At 40.0% G+C, this 20978-nt stretch overlaps 1 protein-coding gene across 9 annotated transcripts in view; it reads right to left on the bottom strand.

Annotated features, from left to right (window-relative positions):
- TSPAN9 (tetraspanin 9) overlaps positions 1-20978 on the bottom strand; it is a 168610-nt gene that overhangs the window by 57116 nt on the left and 90516 nt on the right. The gene's annotated exons all lie outside the window — the stretch shown is intronic.

The raw sequence follows: 20978 nt of genomic DNA, 5'->3' as shown, positions 1-20978 counted from the left end.
GGTTTTTTTAAGAGGGTGGGGAATCAATTACAATAAAAGGAGTATGTTTTCCTACAAAGCATTACCTGCTTTTAGCTTCTGACCTTCACAGTAGCATAATGCTAATCTTTCCTGATTTTCATCCTAGACCACTAAGAAAAAGCCCAATGCTTGGATTAGAAATTCCCCCACCACAAACAGCCTGATAACCCTAGGAATGACATTGGTAAACAAGAGTATTTATAGCTTGGTTTTGATGGGCATCTCTTGGGAGCATAAAACACAGACTTCATGGGTGTGTAGTGCTCCTTGCACTGCAAAACTACCAGGAAGCTTAGAGGTGTGAATTGACTATAAAAGCAAAGCAGACAAAAGCACAGATTTAGGCTCAGGAAGGAGCTTCCTCAAATCTGGAATTCTAGGACCTACGGGGGTAATTTGCTTACTCTGTAATGCTGTCCACTCACAAGGACCACATGGTCATTTCTAAATAACAATGTCCATACTTCTGTACAGACCTAGATGCCTAGCATTTTCCTGGAGAGTATGAGAGCTTTTTTATATGTTTCATGCTTGGTACAAAAGACATTTAGTCTAATCCAATCCACTAGAGTGTTTCATGGCTTACACACGTGGAGGGCAGGTCTATGAACGTGTGTTGAACAAGTCTTTCTGCACCATAACACATCACACGTTGCCTGCCTGAACGAGTCTAATGGACTTTTTCTGTCCTGAGCTCTTAGCCCATCATCAAGCCTGAGAAAAACAGTGGGCTCACCCTGTCCATACTAAATCTGTCATCAGAAGGACTGTAGAAACAGCACAGACGTCCATACAAGTTGGAGGATGAAGAAATAAGAATGTCATTTAATAATCTGTGAGCTCCCAGCAACGCCCAGGACAGCTAGCTGCAAGCAGCACTTCTCAGGTGCACTGCTTCCCTTGAAGGAGCTCATTAATGATCAGAGGCACACTTAATGAGTTTGAAGCAGCACAGGCTGGGGATGACATAGCTCAGGCTGTCCTGGGGAAGACAGAGATTCAAGCAGCAGCATTTAGTCTCCCTCCTTCCCCATCAGACAGAACAACTTGAAAAAATTCTAATTCATAATGGCAAAAAAATCATCAGGACATCTCCATTTGACACCAAAGAGAAATGCAGGAGCTGCACCATAGCACAGTTCAGTGTGTGATCTTCTCACACCCTTGACAGTACTGTGACCAGCCATTAAGCCACCCAGCCAACCCTTCCTAATAGCTCATAAATCAGCACCACAATTCCAACATCTGTCGTTGAAACAGCACGTGAAACTAATAGGAGCACTGAGATTAGAACAATTAGAACCTGGTACTTCTCTGGGTCTTTCCTGTGCCAGAGAAGGCTTAAAAGGACATATATAAACTCCCTGAATTAAAAATAGGTCAAAAAAGGACTTTATCTTACAGAGATGACAAAAATAATTCAGCTTGAAAATATGGCAGCTGTAAGGAAAACCAACATATCATCCCAGCAATCTTCCCATCAGGATACTGTGTCTTACCAAAGAATAGCATATTTAACTATTTCTGAATGGGAACACAGAGCAGCAGCTGCTGATTCCCAGCATCAAATCTTGCAACAAACAGCTTCCCTTTAGGATCACCCAGTTGGGTCTCCACCATGCCCAACTCCAACACGGATGGCCAGACTAGCTCATTCCACCATGGTGTGATAAAAGTTTCCACAATTTGGTGTGACAAAAAGCTTTTTTTTCATTAAAATTCTATAAATTTGCTTCAGTACATATTTTCCCACAAAAGGTCTCTGGATGACTTAAGCACCTATATCACTTATTCCAACCATCTACTTCCTCTTGCAACCCTTCACCCTCATCTTCCCCTCTGGTAAGCATCTAGAACAGATGCCAGACATAAGGGATCTTTTTTGCTCATCCTCTGACACTTTTCTACGTGGTTTGGATGAGAGCTTTCACCCTTATTTATCAATTCAATGTCATCTTCAGCCCCTGTCCCTCCAACAGATGAACCACTTACTGCATCCCTCTGGAGAACTGAGCACCCTGGACCCATTCCTTTCTTTCCATCACCAGCTGTGGATAAATATTCACAAGCAGTAAACATTTCAGGTTTTTTAAATGTTCAGGAATTTACTACAAGAGTGATGGCACCAGGAAGAGACCTTGTCTTTGCATCCCATTTTTTTCCTCCTTTCTCACATACATGAACTCACACAAAAGATAAAAGTGCTTTCTTACCCCTATGTGCACCCTTTAATTAAGGAATGTTCCTTTAATTTCTTATAGTACTCCATGCATCCTTTTGATGCACTAGTGAATCACTACTACCATTTTATCAGTACTCCCCAGCAAGCCTTGATAGGCTGCAAAACAGAATGATACCATACTTTTGATGTAGATATTGAGAGTTACAGTCCCTTCCTGCACACATTACATACTCCCATGAACTTGTTTATATCCTTTATCCTTCTCTTCCACAACAACAGGCTAGTTGCATTTCTTTATTAAAGCTCTTCAGTTTTCCCAAGTGTAAAATACATTAAATGTAAAACTTCAGCAGGATAATAAGACTTAAACTAAGTCAGTTTCAAGTTAATACTTCCACCCTCAGCTTCTGGCTTTAATTCTCAAGTCTAACACTTAAGTGTCAACACTTGTACCCAGCTCTGGTGCTGATATTCAATGGCCAGCAACTTGACCCTGGCCACATCACTTGAATTATGCTTCCTATCTTTCTTACTTGTACAGTGCTTGTAATTCTACAGCAGGAAAAGCCATTCATTCCAAATATTCTTACAGTAAATACGTCACCGTACCATGATGAAAGGTACTATGGAAGTGTAAAGTGATAGTAAAATGTTATTAATGTGTGTATGAAGATACCATCACCTGAATTTCCAAGCACATTTTCAGCCCTGGAGAAGACCAAGAAACAGTGCTGCAAGAAAACCAGCAAGGGTATAATGAAGGGTACAATAATTATTTTTTTTTCTAAGATCAAGACAGAAACTTTTTATTTTTTCCTCAAGTACTAATGCAAAACACTACTGGCATTTTTACAGTTCTTGGCATTCATCAGTACTAAGAGTAGTAATCAAAGTGTTTTCCCTCCAACTGAATGAGACCAAAGAGAGAAATAAATTCGCACATTGAAAAAAAATAGCAAAATACTGACATACTCACTTAGCTCTAAGTTTACATTTGACACTCATATTATTAACTTCCTATTCATCTAGAAAGAAAATTCCTTCATCTTTATAACAAAATAATTTAAGTTCTGTGCAGCAGCAGAACTTGAATTTAACACTGAAGTCATAACACACATGCATGCTTGCACATCTATACAGCCAAACTGAGCAATCACCTCTTGCAGCTATAAAGTAACTTCCATCTTTTACATTTTTGCAAAGTGGAGGTGTGTAGAAACCTAGCTGGGAAAATTGATTTTGGAATCAGGCCGAACCTGAAATTCAATGCTTTGTGACAGCTGTCATTGTTTGTTTGTCACGCATCAGAGAACATCAGGCCATACTGTGACTTCAGCTAAGAACATACATCCTTTTGTCTAAACTACTGACTAGTTCAGTGCTCTCATGACAACTCTTGTGCACATTTCTTATACTTTTAATTGATATTCAGCAGGACATTACATGTGAAATTCCACTTGCTTCTTTTCTATCAGGAGAATAAACACTCATATGGTCTCAGCCAACTTTAAGCCTTGCCAGGTAAAATGCAACAGTACAACTCAGAAGCAATCTCCAGACCCTCAGCAGCCACTCCAGAGGCCTTCCACTACTTCTGTGGATTTGCAGTTACCATTGTTTGTTAGTCTACCAAAAGAAAATACACAAACACCTTTGGAGAAAATTATGCATGACTGCACATTCTCATCGCTTGTACCACAAACTTTTCCAATTTGCAAACTAGGCAAATAAAAAGCCCTTTAGTCAAAAACTCTCCATTAGACTGAGCAACTTGCTTTGCTAGCAGGCAATGTGCCAGTTGTAGGGAGAGCTTGGGAATATGTTGATGTACGTATACCAAATACAACTGATCATATTTCTACACAGTAGAGTTGCTAAAATGGCAAATTCAAAGAAGATGGGACCAAATGTTAAAGTTATCACAGAATACAAAACATTACATCTTAAGGATTCTCAACATGACCAAATATTTTATTCTTTAAAACAAAAGAGGCAGCAGATCCTTGGAGACAGACATCTGAAGAACTGCATCTGGAGGACAGAAAAACAGCATATGGGTCATAAGCAGAACGCTGTTGCAATATTGTTAATCAAGATAGCTCAGCCTGATGTTTTTCATCCCTTTTTCCACGGGAACCAACTAAGAACTATACTGTAAAATTTTGTTCAAATTAGCTTGGAAATGGACAAGGAATTCAGCTGTAATAGCTTGTGTTTGTGCCAAGTATTGCTGCTACAGCACATTTCTCTTGTTAACATCTTTAAACTATGAGAACGCTGCAATTACTCTGCATCGATTTTAAACACAGACTTAGTGCAGTAACGTCTCCAGTTTGTAAGCAAAACATCAGTGCTATAAATCAAACTGTTAAAGTCACTGTTTGAGCCAAACATGAGCAAATTAATAGAGAACAAGAATGGAGACCTGTCTTTAGATTTCTATACATTAAATCTGTGGACTTTGGCACCCACTGCTTTGTGCTTCATGTCATCCACACGGCGGAGGAAGAAAATTGCTGAATGACAGTAGCATCATTGCTGTGTCCTTCCCTGTTAGTCCATACACACAGAGCTGAAGGTGACTTGCAGGTTCTTCCTTCTGCAATCTTAAGAAGTGCAGTCACAGGAAAGCCATTTGTTTGACATTACAAGCCTTTCACATACCGCCTTAGAGTGGAAATGGTGACAAAATCTCTAAACACTGTGCCATGAAAGAATGCCAGAAGAGCAGAATGTTGAATGAGCAAGTGATAATTACTTGATATATGATTTGATTAGATCAATATCTCTGTGTAATGTAACAAAACACTACATAACAGCACAGATGAAGCCTCCAGTGCACTGTCAGGGCAATGAAACTAGAGAAGTTCATTATATATAGAATTTCTTGCTCAGAAGACAAGAGATATTTTAAGGTTAAACTTGTGATGCATACAATAGCAACATCTAAGAAACAGGCAAGGAATCAGAAAAAGATTCCAATTACCATTAAGTTCTGACACCTTGTCATCCACACCTGAGCAAATGTGTCCAGCACAAAATGAAAGGCTTATTTTTAAATCTGTCAGCTTCCAAAATGACACTATGGTTCCAAGAGATGTGCTAGCTTCCTGATTTTTGCCTTATCCATAACAGAGGAATCAAAAATTCTCTTGCCTGTGAAATTCACAGCTGAAGAGAACCCCAGCACTGCATTGGATCTGCCTGGACACTCCACAGACATTGGAACATCTCAAAAGAGCCTCTGGTGCTCTCAAGTGTGTGGCTAACCCGTAGCCATGGGTAGGGGCAAATGCAGCCACTCAGACAAACCCCTGCTCACAAGGAAGAAAGAAAAGAAAGAAAAATAGGAAAGAAGGTGGGGGTTGGTGGGAGAGAAACGCATTTCTTCTGAGTGTCGGTACCAGAGAAAGAAGCTGTTGTTGCTGCACTCTAACCAGGCAATGACTGCAAGGCACTTAATTTTCCAATTAATTAGATCCTAACTCTAAATGTAGAAGTAATTGATGCATCAACACAGACAAAAGAAACAACTCTCGACATAAAAGCAAGGACGTTGTTCTACCCCTCAGTACTGGATGACGGTTTCTATGATTTTTTGTAAAGAACTGCGTCAGTCAGAGGCAATGCCACTGCAGCTCAGCAGCCATGTAGTGGAATATTTATTATATAAAGTGCCTCCACATCAGTCCACACTTTTAGCAGGCAACACATCCATGCAAAACTCACCACCTCTTTTTTCCTCAACTGTAAAATCTCCTTCATTGTGCTTTCAACCTGTGGTTCACCTAAGTATTCACTGAGTTTGGTTATCTTCCAAACACTATTTGCTTTCTTTTGTCAAACACACTGTGTGATATCAATTCAACACTTAAAATTACAAAATTACAAATTTTTTTTTGCCAAGAAAACTTCTTTTAAAAGCTCTCTGAAAAATAGCAGCCAATTGCCTCCAGTTAGCTTGACTGTCACCAACCAAGACTTAAAGCACTAAGAACTTCATGCACTACTACTAAACCTGCAACCTTGCCTTTTGCCTGGGCACCCTCCATTGCCATTTAATGAAATTTCTTAACTACAGTCTTTATGGGGAAAGGGATGCTTCCTTTGCCTTCATCTATAATGACCACTAGAATAGGAAATTAGCTGGGTTGTATCAAACCTTACAGAAGTAATAAAGCTGGCAGAAAGAGGCTCAGGGAAGCCAACACAGGAGTTAGTTGGGAAGCTTACATAACATCACAGCATTTCCTCCCTATCTTTCTTTTTTTTTGTTCTGTAAACACACACCCACACATGTGCACACACAAACACAGAGTTAGCAAGCGCTATCAAGAATTGTTGTAAGCCTTTTTGTAATGCTAGTCTCTCTCAGTCTTTTTTTTTTTTTTAATCTAACTAAATTACTGGCTCCAGGTAGGAAGCTTTTGACTAGCTTCTAAAATGCTCAATGGAAAGTTGCAAACTCACTGGCAACCCAGGCATTAAAAACAAAAATACTCCCAAACCCTTCACTAAGCCATGCAGCTGTTACAGGTCACTGTCAACGTGCTGTACAATACTTCAGTTCAGAATACCTGAGTTCCTACCATTCCATTACCTTGCTCATATATCTCTACTAATCTCCCTTTGAAAGAAAAATGTATTAACAGGATACCAGAAATTCAGTAATAACTTGGGGAGGCAAGCTTCATCTACGTTTAAATGAGGGTTTTGAGAAAGTCAATTAATAAATGCTTTTTGCTTTATCCATTTAGTGTGTGCTGGCATTAAAGCAAGGCACCATCCAGTCCTTCAGCATCTGAACTATAAATGTTAGCATGCAGGAATGGGAAGGAGCCAGATGGCTCCAGGGATGACAGGCTGGTCAAGGGATATCCCATCTTTCACCTTATCTAGGTCAACAGTTTGAAACACATTTTAAAAATTCCCAGTTGACAGGAAAGGACCTGTTGGCCCATCCCACTCACCATGTTGCTCACAGCAACTGGCAGCTTTTCTACCATCTAATCAGCAACATTAGGGGATGAACAAACACAGAGATTACCTCCACCAGTTCTCTCTGGAACACCACCAGGATGAGATGTACAAGTTAGAAAGCTTGCTTAATAGAACCCAAATTCCTCTGTTCTGCAGCTAAAGGATATCTGCTTACATTAAGGATAGCAGAGAGTTAACTTTTCACTGATTATGAAAGCTTCAGCACAGAGGAACAGAATGGAATTTCCATTTCAACGAGGTAAAAAAATTAGCTCAACCCATTCCCCCGGCAGCACTGTCTTACTCAAATGTTTTCCGAACTCTTAACACACAGCACTCGAGACAGATGAAAGGCTGATTCAAGTCAGTTCCTACTTCAGCTCTTTCTGAAATTGTATAAAAGCTCATCCTCAAGTTGTTTAAATACCAGAAAACATTACTTTAACTATGTTAAATGCTGTCTAAGGGACCACCATGGCTCAAACTTCCATGACTTTGACTCCTCTTTGTGCATACATCATGTACAGGAGGGGTTACGCAATGGTTATTACAAACCCTCTGTTAGAAACCCCTTCGCTGGGCATACATCACAGCAGGCATAAATGAGTATGAATGAGAGCAAATTCCATAAGAGTCCATTTCTACAACACCTAGGGGAAGGCTTCATTACTTATCTGCTCCACTACTGGCTTTGAAACACTCCTTGCTACAGAATCCCCAGTCACAAGTGTCACAACCCTACAAGCAGCAAAATTGTGGTTTCTGACTTTATCAGAGCACTATAAGACAGAGCAGAAGACAAGACAACAGCAGCATTCCAGAGCCCACTTCTCTAGCACACAGTGGGGCTTGGCTTTGCCTGTTTATGGACCTCCTAATTTCCAGATGTCAGATTCAGCAGCACCCCAAATATGCTAGCTTATTCCCTTCTGCAGGCAAGGACGAGATCAGCCAGCTTCTGGCTGCATGATTAAATCCAGGCACTGGCTGATCTCAAAGTATTTCAGAGCTACAGAATAGCTGTCCTAAAGCATATGCTTTAGATACTGGGCAACTGAGTTCTTTCCTAATAATAGAAAGTCTTCCAGAGAGAGCAGTAACAGGCACATCTTACTTAGCAAAGGATACAGTGAACAGCTCGACTTGCAATAAATTTTATCTCCCTGCTAATTCAGATATAGGCAAAGGTGCACACCATCAGAGACAGAAGTCAAAGGAGCTTATGATATAGCTGAACATATTCAGAAATGTATTTAAAATTTAATCTCTGTTTAGAGGTTCTCACTTCAAGATGCTGCTAACATGTACAACACACAAGCACTACACTTGGCATTCTCCATTCTATATATCTCTAATCTCTATACATCTATCTCTACACATTATCCACTCTATACATCTCTGGAATTCTCTGTACATCTCTATTCCCTGGCATTCTTCTAGTCAGCATGAAAGGTGCTGACTAAGCAATTGCTCCTTTCGTGAAACAGCTTTCAAAAGTAACACAGCACAGGTGATGGCCTGTTTAAAAATCAAACCCAGACTCTTGTAGGCTTCTGTAACAAATTTTGCTGTGTGGGGAAAAGAAAAAAACAAGTTCTACTTTATTGGCATTACTGTTTGTTTGCACGCAATGGCACCCATGATGGGCAAAGCACTGCTCTAATTCATGAGGAAGCAAAACTCTTCCCCCAAAAACTCCACATGGAACAGCATCATTCCACAGAACAACTAATAAGAATTAGGAAGCATTTCAGAAGAGTGCTGCAGTTACTTGATAAAATCTTCCTGGAAGTACATTGTCTTGCTCTCTCCTCCAAAGCTAAAGCTTGCTTCTTGCCATTACAAGCAGGGAAAATGCTACTGTCCCCTAGGGTTCTTAATCCTCTTTTTTGTATAAACTCTCTCACTCTGAACGCCCTTTCAGCTCTCTTGATAAATGGATTGATTGCAATAGAAGACACCAAAGTTCTGAGTCATCACTCATCTCCCCTTGAGAATACGAGGAGCTGAGCATCATCAGTCAATGGAGGAACTTATTCTTAAGTCTTCCAGTTTTTACTACAAGAGAAGTCTCTTTCACTTCCAACCTGTTATTAAAATGGCCAACTACTTGCTTTTCAAATGGACACTTAGCCTTTTGCTCTTCACACCTCTGTTTACAGTAAAAATTAACAGTCAGATGCTCCTAAAACTCATATTTAAGAATGTAAAAACCAACCAAACACTCTAAAACCCACAAACAAACAAGCAAACAAACCCACAATGATATTTTGTATTAAGTTATATATTCTGGATTATTTTTCTGTCTTCAGTTCTGTCCTTACATTCTTTACTCCTGATTTCAAGCTTTTCTTCTAAGGCTAATGTTCTGCCTAGCTTTTTGGTTTCCTTTCTTTTCAGCTAGTATTTTAAAAATCATATTACTCTGGGACCAAGACCTTAGGGTAACTGGAGAATTAAGGTAACCATATTTGGCAATATTGAAATCTTTCTATCTCCCACATGATGTCTTATTGTTTGCTGGTAAAATCATCCCATGACTGGTTTCAAAAGGAGCTTAAATCTAGTCAAGGAAGGTAACATCAAGAGATGTCTCTTATCTACCCATAGAGTGCTAGCACACACTTTAGAAAAAAAGAGGTACTACACAAAAAGAAGGAATTAATTGCAGACTGAGAAAGTCCAAAAGTCACCAAAATGCTAATGCTGTTGAAACAAACAGCACAAAATGACAATTCATTATTTCAAGGGTTTAATAGAAATTGATTTTTTCTGTAATTTTGAGAGACTCTCTGTTGTTTAATGTAGTCAGAAGACTACAAGCAGGTTCAAACATCAACCAACCAAGCTCCTTTGCTTATAAGGACTCATCTCTCCTCCTCTTTTTCCCTTCCCCGCATCTCCGCTCACTGAACATTGCAAGCATTACAACACAAGACGTTCTTCTAAAAGTTTAAAACCTAACATTTCCAGAACATAAAAAAAGCGGGAAGTTGTTCTCTTGGGTGGGCATGTTCAGCTGCTCAATAATGGGGTAACTAAGGATTCAGAACTGAGGACGAGAAAAAAAAAAAAAAAGGAAATAAACCCATCATCTGCTAGGATGGTTCATCTCTGCAAGAACATAGTTAAATAAAACATAAAACTTACTTCCACTCAGCAGTCAAAAATCAAATGTAAACCTGTGCATTTTTTCAGCAGACTGGGTTTTGACAAGAAAAAAAGAACACTAAGAAAATTGTGCTGAGCTCTCTTAATTCAGAACAAGTACTGCAATGAGTAAAGAATTATTCTGTTCCTGAGGCTAGGCTATTTCAAATGCCACTTGTACTCACATTAGGTATGGGGCCCATGAGAAGCCAGTGGGAGAGAGGTCTTACACCTCCCTCACTGATGGGCCATGTGCAGGCCAGTTTGTGTAGTTTGCACAAAATGACAAAACATTTTGCTTTTTATATTTTATTGCTCAAAGACAAGCAATCACCAAGTTGAGCAGGGAATGACTGAACGAAAAATCCACTTCTGCACAGATAGTTTACATAAAATAGCATAGTAAAAAGTAACTTGGGAACCTTAGGACACTAACATAAGCAGCAGATGTGTTTATGGCAAGTGTTCCCCAGTATCACAAACAAATAGTGAGATCTCCACAGTAGCTGGAAGAGAGCCATTTAAGAGCCAGATGGTTTAAAGAACAGTCCAGGGTTCTCTTCTCGGGACTTTTTCAATCAGATTATATTCTTCTAAGCACTAATCCAAAGCTAGCAACTCTCTTTTCTTTGCTTTCAGATACAGAGGAAAAGCTGTCCCACTTAAGCTGCCTAAAAAGCTCTGTACCACTTTCAGTAGGGCAGGGTAGCTGAACTGACCACAGCAATCACCAGTGACATAAGCACCATTCCACCTCATGTATTCCCACATTGTCCAGTGGAAAATGAATGAAGAGGTCAAGATGAGGGACTACCTGTATTCTCCAAAGCACCTTAAACTCTCAAACAGAGCACTATTTCCCCTTCTGTAACTATTGACACTGTCCAATGCTCACCTCAAGCCATGCACCAGGAACTGGGCACCAGGAACTCTGACCCAGAGACCAAGCAAATAATGAATCCCATCCCAGTTTGTTCCACAGCGGGCAGAATGGTAGTGATGATCACAGAGAGTTTTGTCTGTTCCCATTGTTTTGCTCAGCCACTCACTCGAACCCCAGCTTGGCCAGCCTGCCAATCTCAGCTTTGCTCTACCTGTTTCCCCACCTTCTCTGGCGGGGAACCTCAAAAAGCCCCACCTCTTCTACAGTTCTTTTCCTGAACTTACCACCTCCAGAATGAATTCCATTCCTGTTTCACCAGCAAATGTCACCCCATCAATCACTCTGCTTGCCTATTTTTATCCCTTTACCTGCCTCATCTTCCACTCCCAAAACAGGCCCTGCCCTGCCTTTAACTCTGAATCTACACAAAACCATGAACAACCAGGCACAGATCTCTAGGAGCCTCTAGACATTCTACTGACACTTACATTAAGGCTTTTTTCTCTAGCTATATTACTTGGTCAGATAAAGGTATCATCTCTTCCTACAAACCTCAGCACTATAATAAGAGGACGGTAATAATGGTGACAAAAGCAAGAGCTGCAGCACTATGTGAGATCTACGTTATCAGCACAAGTTACAGCAGGAAAAATACCTAACTGTGACACCATGTTTGAGACATGGATTGAAGAATAATCTGTCCACTCGGACACGATGGGGAATTTAAGAAGGCACAACATAATTACCCGAGCTGGTCTTGGCTAGGAGGCCAGGATTAGCACTCCAACACTTCTGAAAAGTGGCCAGGAAAGCTGTTTTGTCTCTCATCCAAAGGAAATAAAACCATCACCTGCTAGATGGCCCCCAAACATTATCTGAGGCATCATTTTTACACAGATTTGAGAAAAGTGTCTTTACTGATACACCTGAGTGATCTGCAGCATCAGTGCATCCCTTAGTGCATTGGACCAGTATCAGCCCAGAAAAACAAGTGCTCTTCCCTGTCTCATAAATAAGACACCCTTAGCTATCTTACATTTTGTGTAGATTTTTCAGCCAGCTACACAGAGACATTAAAGGAAATAGTGACCTAATTCTGACACTGTGGTTTCATAATGTAAAGATAACCTAATTCTTCAGTAGTCCCAAAACTCCTCTTCCTGATAAATGACCTTCTCCCTAGAGTATTTAATATTACTTTTGGCAATTAGAGGACTGAACAGAATATGCAAACTGGAAATTAAAAAGCCTTGCTTTTCCTTTAGATCAGTTAGGATGATGTGTACAAACAGAGAAAAACAGTGTGAAGTTTATTGATGTGCTGCTCTGCATCCTAAGATATGGGCAATAAATCTCTTGCTTCAGTGAGTACTGAGATCATGAAAGTACTGAGTAGTGAGGGGTCATGAAAGAAAGTTGTTTTTCCCCACAGTACAACACTACTGCTTCAGTGCATAGAAGTTCTCTTCCATTACCTTAAGCATCAACAGGTATGGGCTATAAACAGACCAAGAAAGGTGTTGGTACAACAGTTCCACTTTCCATTAGCAAAGACCAGGCCCAAAGACATTCAGCAAACAGCAATACGACAGATTCCAACCAAAAATATTAATCTGGTCAAAAACAGTTTACATAATCAATTTAAAATATCTTAACTCACATTTCAACAGAAAACTGCATTGAAAAGCAAAAAATAGACAAATCAACCATGACAGAGATCAGCTCAGCGCGATTTACCCTTACGCATGGATTGAGAAAGTGGAGGAGGATAAGATAGCGAATGGTTATGGACTTTTTAGGGTACAGGCTAACTGGATGGGGCCATTAATAACAGTGAAGCAGAGAAGAGTTTCTCTGCAGCATCATGCTTGGCATGGAGAATCAATGTTCTCAGAGGAATGCCTTTACTTGAGTGAGGAAGTGCAACTGATGAAGCAAAGTTTTACCTTCCATCACTCCTGCATTACTATTAGTGCAAGAAAGAAAGGTCTAACCTCTCTTAGAGCAGCATCTTGTAATGAGTACACCACTACATGTGGAATCTTCACACAGACACACAACCATGTTGCTATTTGCAAGCATCATTAAAATAATCCAATAATTTAATTTTATTTCCTAAAAACCCTAATGATAATGCTAACAAATATTTTATTAAAATTATGGCAATCTGCCTTTTGGATTGCTTTCCAGATTAAATGCTTGCTGAGCAGTCACTCTTCAATTCTGCAGTCTTCATCCCCTTTGAAGGCCACATATGTGCATGACAGCCTCATGTTACATCATCTGTGAAATTCACTGCACAAAACTCAGTGCACTTGCTTTGAGAATTTGTGGCTTCTCAAGACTTTCTTCCAATGACACCAATTGCATAAACACCCATGGAGCATAAAAGCAGAGGGCTAAGTCCTCCACCCCGGCTTAAAAACTTAACAAAATGGTCAGGAAAGTGACAAAACTGCATGAACTAAACACAGTGGCAGGCTTCAGCATGATGACTTGGGTCAGCTTGGACAGCACCCATTATTGGGAAGAATGCAGTGGAAAACTTCCTTTCCATAAGGACAACTCAGTTACTAAGAGCAACATGGTCAAACTTCCAAAGCCCTCCTGGCTACCATCTATTAATATTTTATCAGTCAGCAGCATCCTCACTGAAAGGTACACACTATGTCCTTTTTCTCTCCTTCACAAGTACTCTCCTCTAACAGATGGTCAGTTTACATGTGGTAATGATCCACTGTAATTAAAAACTCTATTCTCATTAGCAATCCTCCAAGAATACGACAGCTCTGGCTCACTTTTTCTGATGAGTATGTGTTTTGTTTAATGATAAACAGCAGCCAGGAGAATAAAAAGTACAGTAAATTTCTACACTGGGGCTGAGTGGAGGGGTTGGATTACAGATTCCTAAAAGACTGTCAAAGACACCATTCACCAAGGTTGAGAACGCCAAATCTGAGGGTCAAGACGCACCCTAGTAATCAGCATGTGAAGAGCTGTCTTCTGGAAGGATTCACTAAGTGTAATTTATATTCCCTTCACCTTTCAAGTCCTTTTCTCATTTCAAGTGAAATCAACATTTACAATCAACTGTTCTACCATAATTACAGAACAGAATAATCACAAACTCTGTTTTCTATAAAGACAGATTTACTGCTTCCCTTTCCTGCAATTCCTCTCCTCCTCTCCAGTTGGAAAAGCTGGAGGACCAACACAGATATATTCTTCAAGAGTCATTACCTTCCCACTGACTCTACAGATCATTTTGGATTCAGTGTCACCCAGAAAGGAGACCTTGTGTACTATTGACAGTGTCTGTAGAATTACTGACTCGAAAAATCAGTAACACCTGAGAAAGAGCATCATCATCTAGAGGTCCTAAGGGGAGGACAAACAGCCTTGCAGACAGGACCTTTAATCAAACCTCTGCAGATATGGGTTCAATTCTTAGTTCTTCCATAAATCACTCTCTAACACTCACCATCTGTAAATATATATGGAGAAGCATTTCCCACTTCAGATCACAAACACTCAGCTGCTGGGAGCACCTTTTTACTGTTTTTTAATTCAGAATCCCATCAAGCAGAACCTCAGTTAATGAGTGGTGTCCCTGAGATGGTACTTCTGCATATAACAGCACAGGCAGAGCCCCACCATGCTCCAACGCTAGGTTACCTGCAGGGACCCAGGACGAATAGCAGAGTCACAGAGACAGATAGAATAGTACAAGTTAAAGCATCCTCCCAGGATTAATTTCTTGGCTGGCAGGTACATACTATGTACCAGGGTTTAAGATAGGCTTTTTAATCTCTGCAGCTCCTCTATCAATTTTTCACTTACTTCAAACTTCCCACAAGCCTAGCAAAAACCTGACTGCAAGTCAGTAAAAAGCAGGTATTTTCTAGTGTCAGATCTGACTACTAGATAGAAAATTATAATTATCAAGATAAAATTATTTCATGTGCCAGTGATGACACACAATCCCTCTTAGAGGAAGTTCTATTTTCCATTTCAAGCAAATAGATTTTCTGTCCTGAGCATCAAAAATTTAAACCGCTCATACTCCCCAGTGTTTTGCATTGAGCATGGCTCATTTCCAAAAGCCAATGTCAAAAAGCAGTAGGGAGGTCCAGTGTTACATTACATCTCAATTTTTTTCTGCATCAGTCATGTTTGCTTTGCAGTTTTCAAATGCAGTTTTATGTGGTGTTTTTTCTGCTGACTCTGAATCCTGAAGTATCAGCTCTGAGTTTTAGAGACAAACTGAGCTATTTTCTTCTGTCACACTTTCACTAATAGCAGTATTTTCGCAGGCAAATTCTGCTCTACTGTGCAAGCCCTCATTGACTTAACAAAGCCACTGTTTCTGTGAAACATGAAGATCTCCTTCTTAGCTGGAGCTAAAAGGACAGAAAGTTAAAAGCTTTCCAAGTTACCTCAGTCAATAAAATCAATAGATGTGCATCACAGGTGGCCAACTTAGAACATTTGAGCCACATAAGAACTGCAGGTAACGCTCATGGGTCAGCTCTATCTGACTATGTTCCCAGGTTAGCCTCATGCAGCAAGTAAGTACAGAGACCTGTAGGAAGTTGTTGTCACCTCACTCTCCTGAATTACTCACAGAAATCCCCTTCCCCAGGGCTCTCCTAAATATGAGGTATGTAGCCTGTGGCATTCCACTGCTGAGAAATTTAATGCATGTCTCATAGGGTCGGGAGAGTTGGACACCTACAAGATACAAATGGCTGCATTAAGTGTCACTTTTATACAGCTCTTGTACTATATAGCTAATAAAATGTCATCTCATCTGCTTGCCACTTCAGAGGTCATTACAAACACAAGAAAAAACAAACAAGGGCAAAAAAGTAGAGAGATGATCTAGAGAAGACAGGGGCATGACTAGAAGAGAAGTACACAGTGCTGATCTCAGGTCTGACACATCCTCCTGCATGGCCCTGTTAAGACAAGCAAACCCTCAGGTGCCTCACAATCCTTAATAAAATGCTTTGAAATTTGAAGAAGGTGTCTTAATACCCCTTGTCCCTAGCTTCATCTTGGATTTTTGTTAGTTTCCCTGTCAGGAGCACAGGGAAGTATTAGGCTTCTCATTGTAGCAGGACTCTCTGCCTGGAGTGGGGAAAAACCAGCCTGAACATTTTTATTTGCAAAGCTATCAGTGGTGAATGGAGAAAGGGATGCAATAGTGGTTTCGCTGTTGAAGAATGCTGAAAGTAGCTGGACTCATCAATCCCAAAGTTAAACACTCTGAGGAAGAAAAAAGTACCTGATAAAGGACCCAAGAACCGATACTACTTACAACTTAAATAAAGATGCTGAGCTGGCACAGCTGGCCTGGAGACATAGGACTGACAGTCAATCGCTTTATACTATAAAAATCCATTCCCACTTTTTAACTGTGGAGTGTTCTAACATGTTCCTTCTCCAAGTGTGTGTGTGGAAATTCCTCCCTTGGGCAGGGACACTCCTCAAGGTTACTCCTCACCTCAAGGCTGAGCAAAAGAGATTTCCCCCCAGTCATCAGCACAGGTGAGTAACAGCAATCTCTACTTAATAACCGATTTTGCTAGCTTTAATCTAGTTGCTTGAGTATTGCTCCAAAATAGTACACTATACTAGTAGTTATAGCTACCTATCCTGATTAAGATCTTTTAGTCTGATCATTATAATTATCATAATAAGTTTAAATAAATAATTTATTTTATATCTAGATAGATAGATAGATAGATAGATTGATTTGGGTTGTCATCCTGAATCCTGCAGGACAAAGTTCTATAAAGGTTCTATAAAGGTGTAATTACACCTATATAATCCTTTAAAGATAAACTGTTGGCAGGGTCTGGGGCAAAGACTGATTCCAGCTGCACTAAGACTCCTCTTTGAGTAGGAGTTTAGAAAGGGGGAAGATCCTTTTTACACCTCGTGACTTAACAGGAGGGCTTCTTTAATACATTTTGTCTGAAGTTCCCATTCTGTCTGCAACACTTTTGAGTCCTGATTTATTTATTGCTCACAAAAGGCAACAGTAAAAAGTGAATTGCTCATAGCCAAAAAGTAAACATAGTATCTGCCAGGTCCTTGGGTTCTTCTCACTTTTGCCCCCCAGTTTTTCTTAGGAAAACAAAAAACTACAAGGCTTTTCATCTGCAGCAGAGATAAGACGCTTTCATGCTCTCCCAGTGTGTGCCAAACCTATTTGGAAGGCAGCATCACCAGGCATCCTTTTGTGAGCAAATCTATTAAAAGAAAGCTCTGTAAAGAAATTGCCTCAAGGCTCCAGTTCAGTGGTAGCTATGGCAGTGTTCCTGTGCTGTTGGCTTGCACTCACTGTGGAAAGTCCCCACGAAGTCATGAATAAACTGAGCTCTTTATGCTTTTGCCATGGGATCACATGGGCATATCAGTCCAAAATGAGAAGGACTCTCCTTTACAAAACCCTGCTGTTCTGAAGGTAGAAGAATGGGTTCATTTAAGCAGGTCTTCCCAATTCAGTACCTTTGAATAAGAACTGTTAAATAAAAGCTCATGTCATTTGTCAGCTGAAATGTATTTTCTATCTCCATTGCCATATTTGAGTGACCAGGCCTTGAAAACAACTTTTAAAACTCTCTTCCTAATTAATACCTTAAACAGAGATAATTTGGAGTCAGGTGACTTAACAGCAACTACATCAAGGTAACAGTTTTTGCTCAATGCCAAGGACATTTAGAATTAAGTCTCTCACTGCATGACAGACAACTCTATTCACAGAAACAAGAAACAACAGAAAGAAAAAAAACCTAAAACAGTAAAAAATGCTAAAAGAAATCTATGTGCCCTGTAAGTCTGCAAATGGAACCATCATTGTTCTTACTTGGGCACAGCAATGCTAAACTGAGTATTCAAGCTGAGATCTATCACACTTTGCTTAAGCCATTTACAAAGTAGCAATGTAGAAGCTCTTATTATCACATTTACCTGTCTCATCTGCAACACCTCCCTCAAAACAAGCTCAGCCACAATCTATCACCCTCAAAGGGAGCTTTTGGGGAATTTCTCAGGTGCAGCATCCATATCACACACCCCTAAGGATAGATTAGATAGGATAGATAGATAGATAGATAGATAGATAGATAGATAGATAGATAGATAGATAGATAGATAGATAGATAGAGCGAGCAAGATGACTCCTGTCCATGGAGCTGGAAAGACAATGGAGTTTTCCTGACACAAAGAATTCTGTCACAAGCTGTTGAGAGCAAGCTTAACAAATCCTCAGGCAGTAGCATCTGGCCAGTCACTGAACAGAGTACCAGGCACTTTAGAGTTTGAAAACTGGCCATCAACATTCTTCTCTCAGAGAGCTGACTTCATCAGCAACAAAGCCCAGACAGTGATGAAACCTTTCAAAAATCCTACTTTGATTATGATGTTCAAGTTCAGGACTTCGCCTGAAATTGTTGGGTTTTTGGTTCCCCATTTTGTTGTGGTTTTTTGCAAATGATAGCTCAGGTATAATTTTCTAAAAATTGATTTCAGATAGGACTGTAGAAAAAGGCTTGATTTTCCAAGAACTTGCAGAAGTATTACTACTATTTTTCATTAAAATGAAAACTTTACCAAAAACAATAGTCTATTAAAAAGGCATTTTTAATGGGCTCAGCTATTGTCAAAATCTCAAAACCAATTCCAGTTCATGACCAGGAGTACTCAGTCCTTCCTTCTCCACACCTTCTCAAGTGCCCCCTGTTTCACCCTGTGGAAGCAAAAGTATTTGTAACCTCTTCCTCCTCCTTCCTGGAGTGCTAGGCAAGAGGCTGCCTCTGCTCCATCTCAAGGAGCTGTGCTATGACTTATCATTAGAACAACCTCAAACTCAATCCCATGTAATGTCATGCTCTATCAGGGTTTCTTAACCACTTCTAGATTAAAAATTCTTCAGAGAAAAAATAATTTAGGGTCCATGCAGCACAGTGATGACACTTTCATGTCTCTGTGGCAAACTCTTGTGCTCCTGTTGGTTGAAAGGTTTTTCCTTTCAAGCATATGCTTTTGAATCTTTACACTGCCTTTTGTTTCAGCATGGCAGTGCTCATATCAGCCCTAAGACAGATCTTAAATCTATACACTCTATATAATCCTAGGCAGACATATTTCAATAAGCCTGTTTTTCCTTTTCATGCTATTGGGTTTGAACACTTTCTTTGCTAAACCTGCCCACAACACATCCTATAACACAGAAAACCTTGAGCTGACTACCTATAAAATATATTGCGTCAATGGCTAGACATAAATCTGAGCTGATGCTGCAGCAAAAAGAACCACTGCTGAAATGAATGTCACATCATGTTGTGGTCTTGGAAGAACAGACAGAAGCAGGAGATACTACAGGGCAGAAACAATAAAAGAAGAAACCTCCCTCTCTCCCCCAAGCTGCTATGAAGCAAAAAATTGGGCCAGAGACCGTCATTACAGCTGTATTGTAATTACAGCTCCTAGAACCTTTTAGCAGTAAGTTGGGGACAGAAAGAAGTTTCTTTAGAAGGTGCCGAGCTTTTTTCAACAGAAAAACATCTCTCAATCATCCACTCAAAAATGTGAAGTCATGTCAGAGAACTGTGTGGATGCAGGCACAGTGCTACCAGATTTATAAAAGCGGTGCCTCACGCAAGTGCAAATGAACCCTCTCAGCTTTCTGTGGTGGAGGCTGGGAAAGAAAGCAAGTAAGCCAGCAGCTGTTATTCCTCAGAAACCTGATCATAACCTCATCAGGATATTTGCTTCCCCACTCAGTTACTCAAATTCTGAACCACAAAAGAGCAGGTATGACATTAGTACCAGTAAAGCTGGGCATGGAGAACAGATCAGTAGGTGTACAGCTGAATGTGGGGCAGAAACAAATTTTGTGCTGTGGATCATAGCAAAAGAAAGAAAGGAGGAAAGAGTCTCTGGGAATACAGGGGAAGAGACTAAGGATGCTTTTATCCTCCCATTTTTCTCTCATACTTCTTTATGATGCACACAGCAAAGCTTTAGAAGACAAAAATACTTCTATGTCTATATTCCCACAAGTAAACAAATTACAGTAGTGTTTTTTCCCTCCTTCCACATTCATTTTATGCACAACTCTCTTGAATATGTTTGTTGGAGAGCTCTTTGTAGATCCAGAGTCAGGATCTCCTAATTGCAGTAGTAAGTTCTTGAATAATAAGGAAACAAAAAATTCTTCCTTCTTTCCACTGCTCTGGCTCCACTGTCCTATCCTCCTGAAGTGCTGCAATGCTATCCGTTTCTCTGTGTTCCTGAGAGTTTCCCAAGATACAGGAACCGGGAGAGCCAATTCCTATGAAGAGTTATGCAAAGAGCCATAGAATGAGGTGGGAACCACCATCAGGGATGCAGGGAATGAGGACAGCCTTGAGGAAGAACAAATTTTACTCTACTTTTTGCATGTCACCTTCTAAGATTTAAAAAAAAAAGAGGGGGGGAATGCTGCAAAGAAATAATAGTTTAATGAAAAACACATTTCATGGTGGGAAGCTCTGAGAAAAAAAAAATCACTGGTTAAGAACCAGAAAAATTAGAAAATTAAACATCAGTGACATTTCTGATAATGTGTCTAATGGCACAGCACAGAAGAAAATTAATCCTTAACTTTCTAATTTGGATTTATGGGAGAAGTATATAATTCAGTGCATCTTCAGCATGTAACATACAGGGAGTATTTCAGCTTTCCAAAAGCATGTGCTGCTTCAATCAGGA

This window comes from Parus major, chromosome 1 (genome assembly GCF_001522545.3).
Source record: "Parus major isolate Abel chromosome 1, Parus_major1.1, whole genome shotgun sequence".
Taxonomy (NCBI): domain Eukaryota; kingdom Metazoa; phylum Chordata; class Aves; order Passeriformes; family Paridae; genus Parus; species Parus major.
The sequence above is the reverse complement of the archived record's forward strand: the minus strand, read 5'-3'. Positions and strand labels throughout refer to the sequence as shown.